We start from the raw sequence: 10,735 nt of genomic DNA, 5'->3' as shown, positions 1-10,735 counted from the left end.
TGATATGATATTCCCTTTTTGCTGGTGAAAGGCAGCTGGGATCTGGAGCTAGAGCTCTGCACACCTGCTGGGAGCAGCATGGCATGGTGGGGCAGGTGCAAGAGGAGGAGCTGCTGCTGGAGGAGGGTGCAGAGCAGCACCTGTCCAGCTGCAGTCACTGAGAACAGCCACTGGAAGCTGCTTCTCCTCCTGCCCCTACACCGTGCTGCGCCACACCATTCCGGGTGTGAGGGTGAGCAGCTTCAGCCAGGTGGCTCCTGCCCCAGCTCTTGCCTGCCTTTCTGGGAGCTGGAGCCCCATGTGCAGGAGCAGAAGCAGGAGCAGCTTCCAGTAGGCTGTTCTCAGGGTGGCTGCTGCCAGCCAGGTGCTGCTTCTCATCCCCCAACTCCAGCAGCAGCTCCTCCTCTTACTCCTGCTGCACTGCACTACACCACTTCCGGCAGGTGTGTGGAGCTCCAGCCCCAGATCCCAGAACTGGTAGGACCCGGAGAGTTGTAGCTGATGGAAGTGAATCATCATGGAGCTTCGTGACCAGTGCTGTCCCCCAAGGCTCCATCCTGGGACCTGTACTCTTCAATGTCTTTATTAATGATCTGGACACTGGTGTCAGAAGCAGACTGGCCAAGTTTGCTGATGACCCTAAATTTTGGAGTAGAGCATCCACATCCGAGGATAGGCTGGTGATCCAGGCTGACCTTGATAGGCTTAGAAAGTGGGCAGATAAAACCCTGATGACATTCAATATGTATAAATGTACTCCACCTTGGGGGGTGGAGGGGAACCGCATCACGCTTATAGGCTCAGCAGTGCTACACTTGCTAGCACCACGGCCAAAAGGGACTTGGGGGTCATGATTGACCACAAGATGAACATGAGCCACCAGTGATGTCACAGCTGGTAAAGCGAACAAAACTCTGGCTTGCATCCATAGATGCTTCTCAAGTAAATCTCAGGATGTCATCCTCCCACTGTACTTGGCCTTGGTGAGGCCGCAGCTGGAGTACTACATCCAATTTTGGGATCCACAATTCAAGATGGATGTGAAGAAGCTTGAAAGAGTCCAGAGGAGAGCCACGCACATGATCAGAAGGCAAGAGAACAGGCCTTATGAAGAGAGGCTGAGAGCCATGGGACTCTTCAGCCTGAAAAAACACAGGTTCCAGGGTGACCTGGTGGCAGCCTATAAGTACATCAGGGGTGTGCATCAGGATCTGGGGCAATGCCTGTTCACTAGAGCACTCCAACTAAGACAAGGTCCAAAAGTCACAAACTCCTCCAAGATCATTTTAGGCTGAACATAAGGAAAAACTTCTTTACTGTCTGAGCCCCCAAGGCCTGGAATAGACTCCCCCCAGAGGTGGTGCAAGCACCAACTCTGGACACTTTCAAGAAACGTTTGGACGCTTATCTTGCTGGGACCCTTTGACTCTAGGTGACTTCTGCCCCTAGGGCAGGGAGCTGGACTCTTTCTTTCGAGGTCCCTCCCATCCCTAATGTCTATGAAATCTATGAAACTGGAGGTGAGGGATGTAGAGCAGCACCTGATGGTTTGCAAGCACATGTACATGTACCCCAGAGGGCAGGAACATGTGACCCCAGCCTCTTCTGCCCCTCCCACGCCACTCCTACCCACTCACAGCCAAATAGGGAGTTTTGGTGAGTTGTTGGGGAGGAGGGAGGTAAGTGGCGGTGCTGACTTGGCCCACAACAGCTGATCAAGACTCCCTATGTGGCCCTCAGGTCAAATAATAGCCCACCTCTGGGCTAAGGTGTGAAAACCCCCATATAAAATGTCTATAGAAATGAGTAAGCCTTAGGAAACGTTGCTGTTCCCTCTTGTGCGGTGACTCACTCGATGACTGCAATTATCATGTGTGGGTCCATGGTCAGACCCTTGGGAGAAATGATATATCCCAGAAATTCAGTTGAGGTTTTATCAAATTCACATTTCTTGAGCTTGGCATATAAATGGTTTTCCTGGGGCCTCTGTAAAACCTGTCTACGTGATGGGTTGGGTCATCAGAAACAAAATTAAATGTTGTCTAGGTAGATTATGACAAACTGATCCAGCATGCCCCAAAAATTGCCATTAGCAAAATGCTGGAATACAGCAGAGATATTACAAAGCCAAAAAAGGCATGACCATATATTCAAAATGCCCATAACAGGTCAAAAAAATGGTTTTCCATTTGTCTCTCTCTTGTATTCAGACTAAATTGTGGGCCTGTAACAGGGGGTCTTCTGGGGGGTCGATCTACTAATGCCCCGCCCACCTGTTCTGGGCCAACCGCCTGCTTTCTCACCCATCACACCTTGATGACATTTAAGTACGTTGTTAATTAAGTGGGAGGGTGCCCATTTCTTGCCCTGATGCCAGGGGGCGCTATCTACAGCTCTCTTCCTCCCCTACACCACAGCCCATGCCTTGCCAATGGCATCCGCTGATGTTAATCTCACCAGCCCCACACTGGGCCCCAGAATCCTCCAATCAGGACCCCTCTAAGATCCCTCCATTCCGGCGGCCTACCCCGCCTTCATTCAAGCTACCTAGCTCCCTGAAGCTATTTCCCCTCTCGGGCATGGTCCCCACAGGACCTTTGGCCACACAGGCCCTAGCCTCACCTCCAAGGCCATTCAGGACCCCAGCCCCTCAGCTCTGGGCATGCCCCGTGGTGGGCCCTGGCCCTTCGACCCTTCTGGTCCAGGCCCCATCATTGACCAGTCAAGGGAGTCCAAATCAGGCTTATGAGTCTATAGCCCTCTCTCTCAGGTTCACCTTCCTGACCCTTTTATGGGGTAACCCACCCAGTTGTGGGAGCTAGGGTTATTAAGGTACCCCAACCCACCTTTCACCGGGGTGGTAATTGGCCTGGCATTTTCTGGGGGCTCCCTTGCCACTGAAAGCCCCACCAGGCCACACACTCCCGGCAGGGTGCAGTTTTAGGTCATGCCCAGGACCAGGAGCCTCCTAGCCATCCCCTACAGCTCCTCCCTTACCTCCAAGGTGATACTAGCAGCCAGGCAATGTTGCTGCCTGCCTGCCAGCAGCCAACTATTCTATTTACATAGGCAGCCAGGGATCTAAAAATTGGCTGCCACAATCAAGCACCTGCTGGCTGTTTTGCTCTGATCTTAGCAGGCACCAACAGTGCCCTGCAACAGGGACCCTTGTAAATCTAACTTAGAAAATATTGTGGCCAGTCTGAGCTGCTTAAAAAGTTCATTCATAAGGAACAGTGGATAACAATTGTGGCTAGTTGCGCTGTGAAACGCTCTATAATGCACACAGAGGTGGAGGGATCCCTCCTCTTAGGAACAAAGAAGATTAGAGCCCCAGCTGGAGACCTGGATGGGTGGGTGGATAAATCCTTTGTCTAGATTTTCCTGGATATATTCCCCCAGTATGCTTATCTCCAGCTCAGAGTGCATAAATGGGCCCCAAAGGAACCTCAGCCACTGGTTCCAGGTTTGTGGGGCAGGAGAACATTTTACTTTATATTCATCAAGAACGAAGTCCTGCTATTTTCATCAAGAACGAGGTACTGCTATTTTTAAAGCATCAAAAATGTAGCTGGACACTGTACTGGCTTCTCTGCGTGGGGTGGGGATTCCACTGGGGACTGAGGATATTCTTGTCAGTGCGGGAAAGCAAAGTTCCTGTGAGGACATGCAAGTCTGCCCACTGCAGAGGGAGTTAAGACAAATCTCTCTTGCCTGCCAGTGCACCACTGGTTCACGCACAGCGAGCAAGGAGGAATGACAGGGTAGGGAGTGAGCAGACTGGAGAGTCTGAACTGGAGCTTCTCCCTATGGCCCTGTCTGTTTGCTCCCAGAGGAGCTCTCGCACATGGAAGTGGTGCGGCTGATATGAGTGATCCATCAATTGATTCTACCAAGTTAGGTAGATTCTGGCATTACATTTGTTTTTGGTGAATTTGGGCAAAATTTATAACCACAAAATTTCCAGAGGCCTTTTCCTTTCAGTGTGAGGTGAGATAACTCTGACATGCTGTGTTCAAAGCTCTCAGGCTGCTTGTTGAATAAATTAAAACTAAGCCAAGCTTTGAGCCAGGGTGAGATTAAATAGAGAACCTTGGAGCTATAGTCCAGGGCAGGGGTAAGAAACTAGAGAGCCTCCCTTCTTGCCTCAGAACTGAGGACCTACCCGTAATTTCCCCCCCGAGGTCCATCTCCACCTACCTATCGTCCATCTCTTTTAAGGGTAGCCATTATCAAAGGGGAAATCAAAAGATACGAGTATACAGGATTGCAAGGAAATGCACCAAAAAGACATGCTTGCCATGCAGGTTTCAGCTGAGGGACAGCGTACAAACACAGAGTGGCAGAATTGGTCTGAGTTGGCCTGGCAGCAGGACTGGGCTCAGCTGCATCTCTGCCAGGCTTCTCGTACCTTCTCAGGCAGAGGAAATCAGAAGAGTTATGTGGCACATGAGACTGAACAAGGCCTGTTTGCAGTGGGGTAGGGAAATAAGCAGGTTTAGAGAGCTGAACAGAGGGAGGACAGTTCTGGTAGGAAGGGACAGAAGATCCCTGCTCAGGGTGTCAGTATTTTATAGGGATGCCCTACATCTAGACACTTGGGAGAGATGAGGCCAGTCTAGTCAAGGTGTGATGCTGAGGGAATAAGTAAATTTTACAAAGCTAGGTCAGAATCAAAAAGCCTATTAAACATGTGGGTGGATATTCTGGTCTTGTGTCACCGTAGCTTAGTCCTCTTCTGGTGGTTCACGTGCCATAAGTGCCGTTATCAGAACACTTCCGATATTTACTGAATAAACCCATAACTTACATAACCTGCACCATTTCAGCAGAGACTGCCTCAGTACTACAGGTCACACAGATCGACAGCTTTCTCCAAGGGTTGGCCCCTAATTATTTTTAATTTATACAATAGGAACACCTAGGGTTTGTAATAATGAAGAATTGTGGAGGCATAATATAGACGAGTCACAGAGAGAATAGCCTGGCTTACAATGTAGGTGTCAGGCAGCAGAGTCAGGAGCATGGGCTGCACAAATGGGGTGGGGATGAGGTGGTAATAAAATAGAACGTAGCATAGAAGCAGCAGTCGCAGCCCATTGCTGCCCACCTTTCAGTGACTTCTCGGACAGACTCTGTTTTTTTCCACCTATCTGCTCTCCTACTTCCCTGCACACCAACTGTTCTTGCCTGAGAATTACTATAGCGCAGAAAGGAGACAGCTGGACCAGGATGTGTGAATTCTACTTGTCCCACCTGGAAAGGATCACTGTGTTAGTATCAACCCAGTCCCTGCAGAGCAGGACGTTTCTCTTAACCTTCTATCATGCCTGGCACCCAGAGCCAAAAAGCAGCTTTATGTATTGTACGGAGGTACATAAGGTCTTTTCTATGAAGGAAAGATAGATTTATATATTTATTTTTTTCTACATCTATACCAAAAGTGTGTGGTCACATTGCTCCGTATGCACTAGCTGAATCCACTTCCCTTGTGAATCCTTGTCCCTGCAGGGCTTTTAGAAAATTTTCGCAATACTAGCTACCTACGGACAGACCTTCTATCATAGTCTCTAGTCGTGCATGATGTCTCTGCATGCGCAACTGTCTCTGCACATACTGAAGTGTTCTCCGAGATTTATCTAGATGTTAATCAGTGACTCATATTATTGGATGAATAATCAGAGGACAATACAGCACTGCCTATTTCTGAGGTGAAAAAGTGCAAGCTCTGTCTTCATTTCTTTTCCCCTCAGTAAATTCTGACTAACAAAGACTCATTAAATCAAAGGGAGACTGCGAGGAACCCACAGAGCAAAGATGCTGTTTATTATGAATCCACCCAGTGCTCTCGCATGCTAAATGCCTGCATTCCAATTCAAAAGAAGAAACAATCATTTTTAAATAACAAATCTGAACTAGTTTCTGAACATCTGATGTGAGGAAATAAAACCTTGTGCTTGTTCTTCCACTGCTAGGAATTGCTGAAATAAAGAATTTTCATTTGTGAAAACAGTCCACTCATTCTCTTTATCCTTTTTGAGACTTCCTGAAGCAGCAGCTGTTCAATGTGCTTCCCATATTGCTTCTTTCAGTGGAAATTTGCTGCATCCTGGCACTGAAGGTATTTGCAGTACCTAGATATCATTAAGTTTTACCTTCTTTCAGGACAAAACACACAAAGCCAGTGCTCAGTAAAGCCTTGGCCATGGGACTGAGTGTCCTTATGCAGGTCTGGAAGACTTCCAGACCTCCTGGTGGCCTCCCTTTCCTTGCCGTTTCTCAATAGACAATGATGTCCTCATGCCCGTGACAGCGGTTTGATCAGCCCATAGTCCATGCACTTCACAAGGCACTCACGAGCTGCGTCAAGAGCATGCTGTATTTTGGGGTCATCTTTTTGTTTGCCAACGACTGTCAGGATCTCCAGGAGCTCACTCTCTACCAACTTTTTGGCGAGTTCTTTGTCAGCGCTGATTAGGTTGTAAGCAACAACCAGCCCACGGTGCTGAACATCCACACTGTCCTGCAAGCAGAGCCTCTGCAGGATTTCCAGCCACTGAATTGTCTGAACGGAAGGAAAAAAAAACTGTGAATGACCAACTGGAGATTTTGTATATTATGGGAAAATCTCAGTTAAGAGCACAAGGTTGGCCTGCCACTAGGTAAGGTCCTTTTCAGTGGGGAGAAAGTGGTCACTTAAGACAGGAACAATTGATGCTAGCCCGTGAAAATTTCTCTCTGTTCCCATGAAAGCTCATCCCCCATCAAGCTGTTATGCTAGATGGTGTCTTCTGACTGTAGAATAACAAATTCCTTTCCACAGTTTTGTTGGAAAAAACCTGGCACAGTTGTCACAAATGTGGGGCCTTTAACTGATTCTGGAGCTATGTGACCTGAGGGAGCAGGGTAGGGTTACCAGGCTGCTTAAACAGCTGGCATAACCAGACAGCAGGGAACTACATTTACATTTCAAAGCAGAACCTGTAAGGGGTGAGAGACTGGAATACATGAGAAGAGGCAGAGGCAGACAAGATTCTTTGGGTAAATGTGATATCTTTTATTAGGCCAACTAATAGTTGGAAAATTGTTCTTTGCAAGCTTTTATGTGCAAACACCCTTCTTCAGGCATAGGGAGAGAGCCTGAAGACGGGTGTTTGGGCCTAAAAGCTTGCAAAGAACAATTTTTCCAACTATTTAGTTGGTCTAATAAAAGATATCACATTTACCCAAAGAACCTTGTCTGCCTATGTCCTTAGACCAACACGGCTACAACCAACACCCCTGAGAAGAGACAAAGACACTGAATGAATTAGTTGTGTGGGGTATGCAATACATGATGGACTGGACATGAGAAGCATGTTATGATCAAGGCACTCAAGGGGGAGCAGGTGGTGCAAATTCACCTCTAAAAACCCAGGCAAAGATGAAGCCTGTGGGATCTCCTCCTTATCCTCTAAGATGACCTGCAGATCCCCTGGAGACTTTGAGACATTCTGCCCTCAGGATTATGTAAGAGCTATGCAAGGCTTCCTGTTGTCTCTCTTTGGCTTATTACATTTCGTTTTAAGTTAGGAGAAGTTGTGTGTGCTGTCACTGTGTCTTACTGGACTGTGTCTTAGCTTGGCAGAATGTTTCTGTTGTCTTTGTTACATACTTGAAATTCCAAATTGCTGTACTCAATTAAACGCTTTCTTCAGAAAACAGACTATTCTTGTTCAAGCATTTATGAATTCAGTGCCACTACCTAAAGTCTAATGTTAAAGTCTGGTAACAGTTTGCTTTTGAATCACTGATAGCTAAATTGAGAAATGGAGATATTAGGCCCATGGAAACAGAGGCTGAGCAAGCAGCCTTCATCAACCTGTCTTGCTTTAGTTCTCTGCCCAGGAAAGCACTTTGATAATGTCCTTTAATTCTTCCTGCTTTTCCAGCCAAGTACTTCTGTACTGTTCTGCCAGTCACCTGAATCCTGACTTTAGCTATCACCAGTGATTGAAAAGCAAACCTTTACCAAACTTAACATTAGGTAGTGGCACTGAATTCATGAATATTTGAACAAGAATAAATCCAGGTTGCTATGGAGTTGTGTGCTCACACCATTCAGTCTTTGGGAATCAGATTTCACTCATTACCACTTGAGTCATTTTATAGCAGAGTTTCTTCTGTGCTGCTGTCAGCATGGCCAAAGCTCCCGCAGCTGCTTTCTGGACCTTCTCATCATCCTCACTACACAGTAACACAATCAGCTTGAGTCTGTCATTTCCATGAGCCACAAACCGCTCTTGAACCTGAACAAGAGGGAGTGAAAAGATGGGTAAGCTGAATGAATGGCAAAGCTGATGGGATTTATACTGAAATCATAGCTTCACAAGCCTTCAAATTAAGCAGTTGCACTAGAAATAGCATTCAGACAAGTTACAGGAATTGCCACACTAGATCAGACTTGTGAACCAGGTGATTTGGTATCTTGAATGAAACCGTGGTCAACACTAGAAGCTTCAAAGACAAGTAAAATAAAACCCAATAGGGAGAGGATGTGGATAAGCTACATCCAATCAGAGTCTCCCAATAGTTTCAGGTTGTTTTAAACCACAAAAGATAGCATTTATATTATTTCCAAAACATGCCACCTGAAGAAGAATGTCCTGCATTCGAAAGCTTGTCTAACACTATCCCAACTATGCAATTGCTTCAATAAAAGATATCACCCTAAGGAATCCTTTCCTCAAAATATTTTAAGGCACTGAGTTGACTGGGTTAAACCTATTGCAACTCGGTTGCATGACTGCTGCCCTTCATTTAAGATCACTACAATACAGCATTCAAGGCCCTTATGCAATCAGACATTTGAAAACACAGATCTCCCCCCCCAAAAAAACCAAAACAAAACAAAAAACCCCAAAAAGGAACACGTGCGAGATGGTTTTGCTGGTCACTGGTTTCTGTATCAGAAGCAGCAGAAAAACCAGAGAAGCCCTAGTAGAGTTGAAGCTATCCTCAACATTCCCAAACCTATGACTAGAAAACAGATGAGGGGATTCTTAGGTGCAACGGGTTATTGTAGACAGTGGATCCTGGGTTATGCTGCTTTTGCAAAACCCTTGCAAGCATTTACTCATGATACCACCCCAGAACCCCTCCCTTGGACTCCTGAAGCCAAACAAGCGTTTGTGGCCCTTAAGCAAGCCCTTGCTGTTGCTCCCGCTCTTGGACTCCCTAATTATAAGAAACCCTTTACTTTGTTTTGTCATGAATAGGAAGAAATCGCTTTAGGAGTACTCACTCAGCTGCACGGTGAAAAGCATCGCCCAATTGCATAATACAGCTCTGCCCTTGATCCCGTGGCTGCGGGACTTCCTCCTTGCCTCCATTCACTTGCAGCTGCTGCCTTGTTGGTTGAAAAGGCAAATTCTCTAGTTTTGAGACACTCTTTAACCGTTGCAGTTCCACATGCTGTGATGGCCCTTCTGCTCAAGGGCAAAACTCAGCACATTTCCAATTCCCATCTTACTAAATAGAGGAAACTTCTACTGTCAGCTGCAAATGTAACCTTAAATTGCTGCTACCTAAGTGCTGTTCTTATGAGTACATTCTTGTTATTATTGATGTGTTCTCTGGATGGGAGGAAGCCTACCCATGCGTACATGCCAACAATCAAGCTGTCACAGTAAGTACTCTGAAAACCCTTTCCATCTTCTTTGAATTGTAGGAAAATGTCTGGAGGGCTGCCTGGGAAGGTTGGGTATGCCTTTTGTTGTTGTTCCAAAATGGCAGGTAAAGCTTCCCAAAAATACTCTTTGTGTTTTCACTGGTCTTTTCATTTGGAAAGGATCATGTACAGAATGAGTAACATTCAAGTAGGGCAGTGATGGTGCAACTAAAAGGTGCATATCATAGTTCCCCGCATACAGCATGCACCAACATATACTATACACCTTGTTTTGGAAAGTCAGAATGCAGAGAAAAAGATCTTGGCTTGTAGCACCTAACTGGGGAGGAGCAGCAAGAGTGTGAGCCTGCTCATTGCTCTGCATCCTCTAGATCGCATGAAGATTTGACTTTTTCTTTTTGCAGGAACTGTTCTCACCCTATGTCTTGCATGTAATGAACAGTGGGATTACCAGCAACGTTGTTTGGGGGTTTTTTTCCGAAGCAGGTAGGCTGTATTTTGAAAACTACAGTACTTTCTAGGCTGACATATTAACAAGCCCCGGATCTTGAAGAACAGAGTCTGCTGGAGAGAGGGAGTGTTGCCCAGTGTCTCAGCTCTTGCCTGGTATCCTGGAGAGCTTGAATGAGCACAGTGGGGCTAGGCTGATCCTCTGTCAGTTATGCTCTCTCCTAATACACACTTTGCTGCATCGGGAGTTTGAGAAAGTCCCAATCTTAGTGGGGCGCTGCTACTCAAGCCCCAAGGCTTTGGGTGGGGCAGTTAGCCCTGCTGCTGCCATTCCCTCCCTGAAGACAGGCAGGTATTCATCCCTCAAATGGGCTGGGCAGGGATACTGGGACACAGTTTAAGCTGTAACCAAAGCTTACATTGGGAAGGCTGTGGCTGGAGTGGGAGAAGAGCTTGTGTTTTTCTCTTTTTCTCTTTTGCTGAGTGTCCTGCTCCAGGTCTGGCCTCTCCTTCTGAAAGCCCCAACCCACAAGATCCTTTCCCAAAGCTTAGAGCGATGGGCAAAGTGTCTGTGTGCATGTAGTCTGCAGTACGCTGGCTACTAAGAATGGCTAC

General features: G+C 46.8%; 1 long non-coding RNA gene across 1 annotated transcript; it reads right to left on the bottom strand.

Moving 5' to 3' along the window:
- Nucleotides 1–5,805: 5,805 nt before the first annotated feature.
- LOC132244803 (uncharacterized) lies at nucleotides 5,806–10,356 on the bottom strand. Its single transcript, XR_009456576.1, has 2 exons — nucleotides 8,133–10,356; nucleotides 5,806–6,565 (listed from the first exon to the last, which is right to left on the bottom strand). It is a non-coding gene; the product is annotated as an uncharacterized LOC132244803 (long non-coding RNA).
- Nucleotides 10,357–10,735: the final 379 nt, after the last annotated feature.

The sequence above is a fragment of the Alligator mississippiensis genome, chromosome 14, assembly GCF_030867095.1.
Source record: "Alligator mississippiensis isolate rAllMis1 chromosome 14, rAllMis1, whole genome shotgun sequence".
Lineage (NCBI taxonomy): Eukaryota > Metazoa > Chordata > Crocodylia > Alligatoridae > Alligator > Alligator mississippiensis.
The sequence above is the reverse complement of the archived record's forward strand: the minus strand, read 5'-3'. Positions and strand labels throughout refer to the sequence as shown.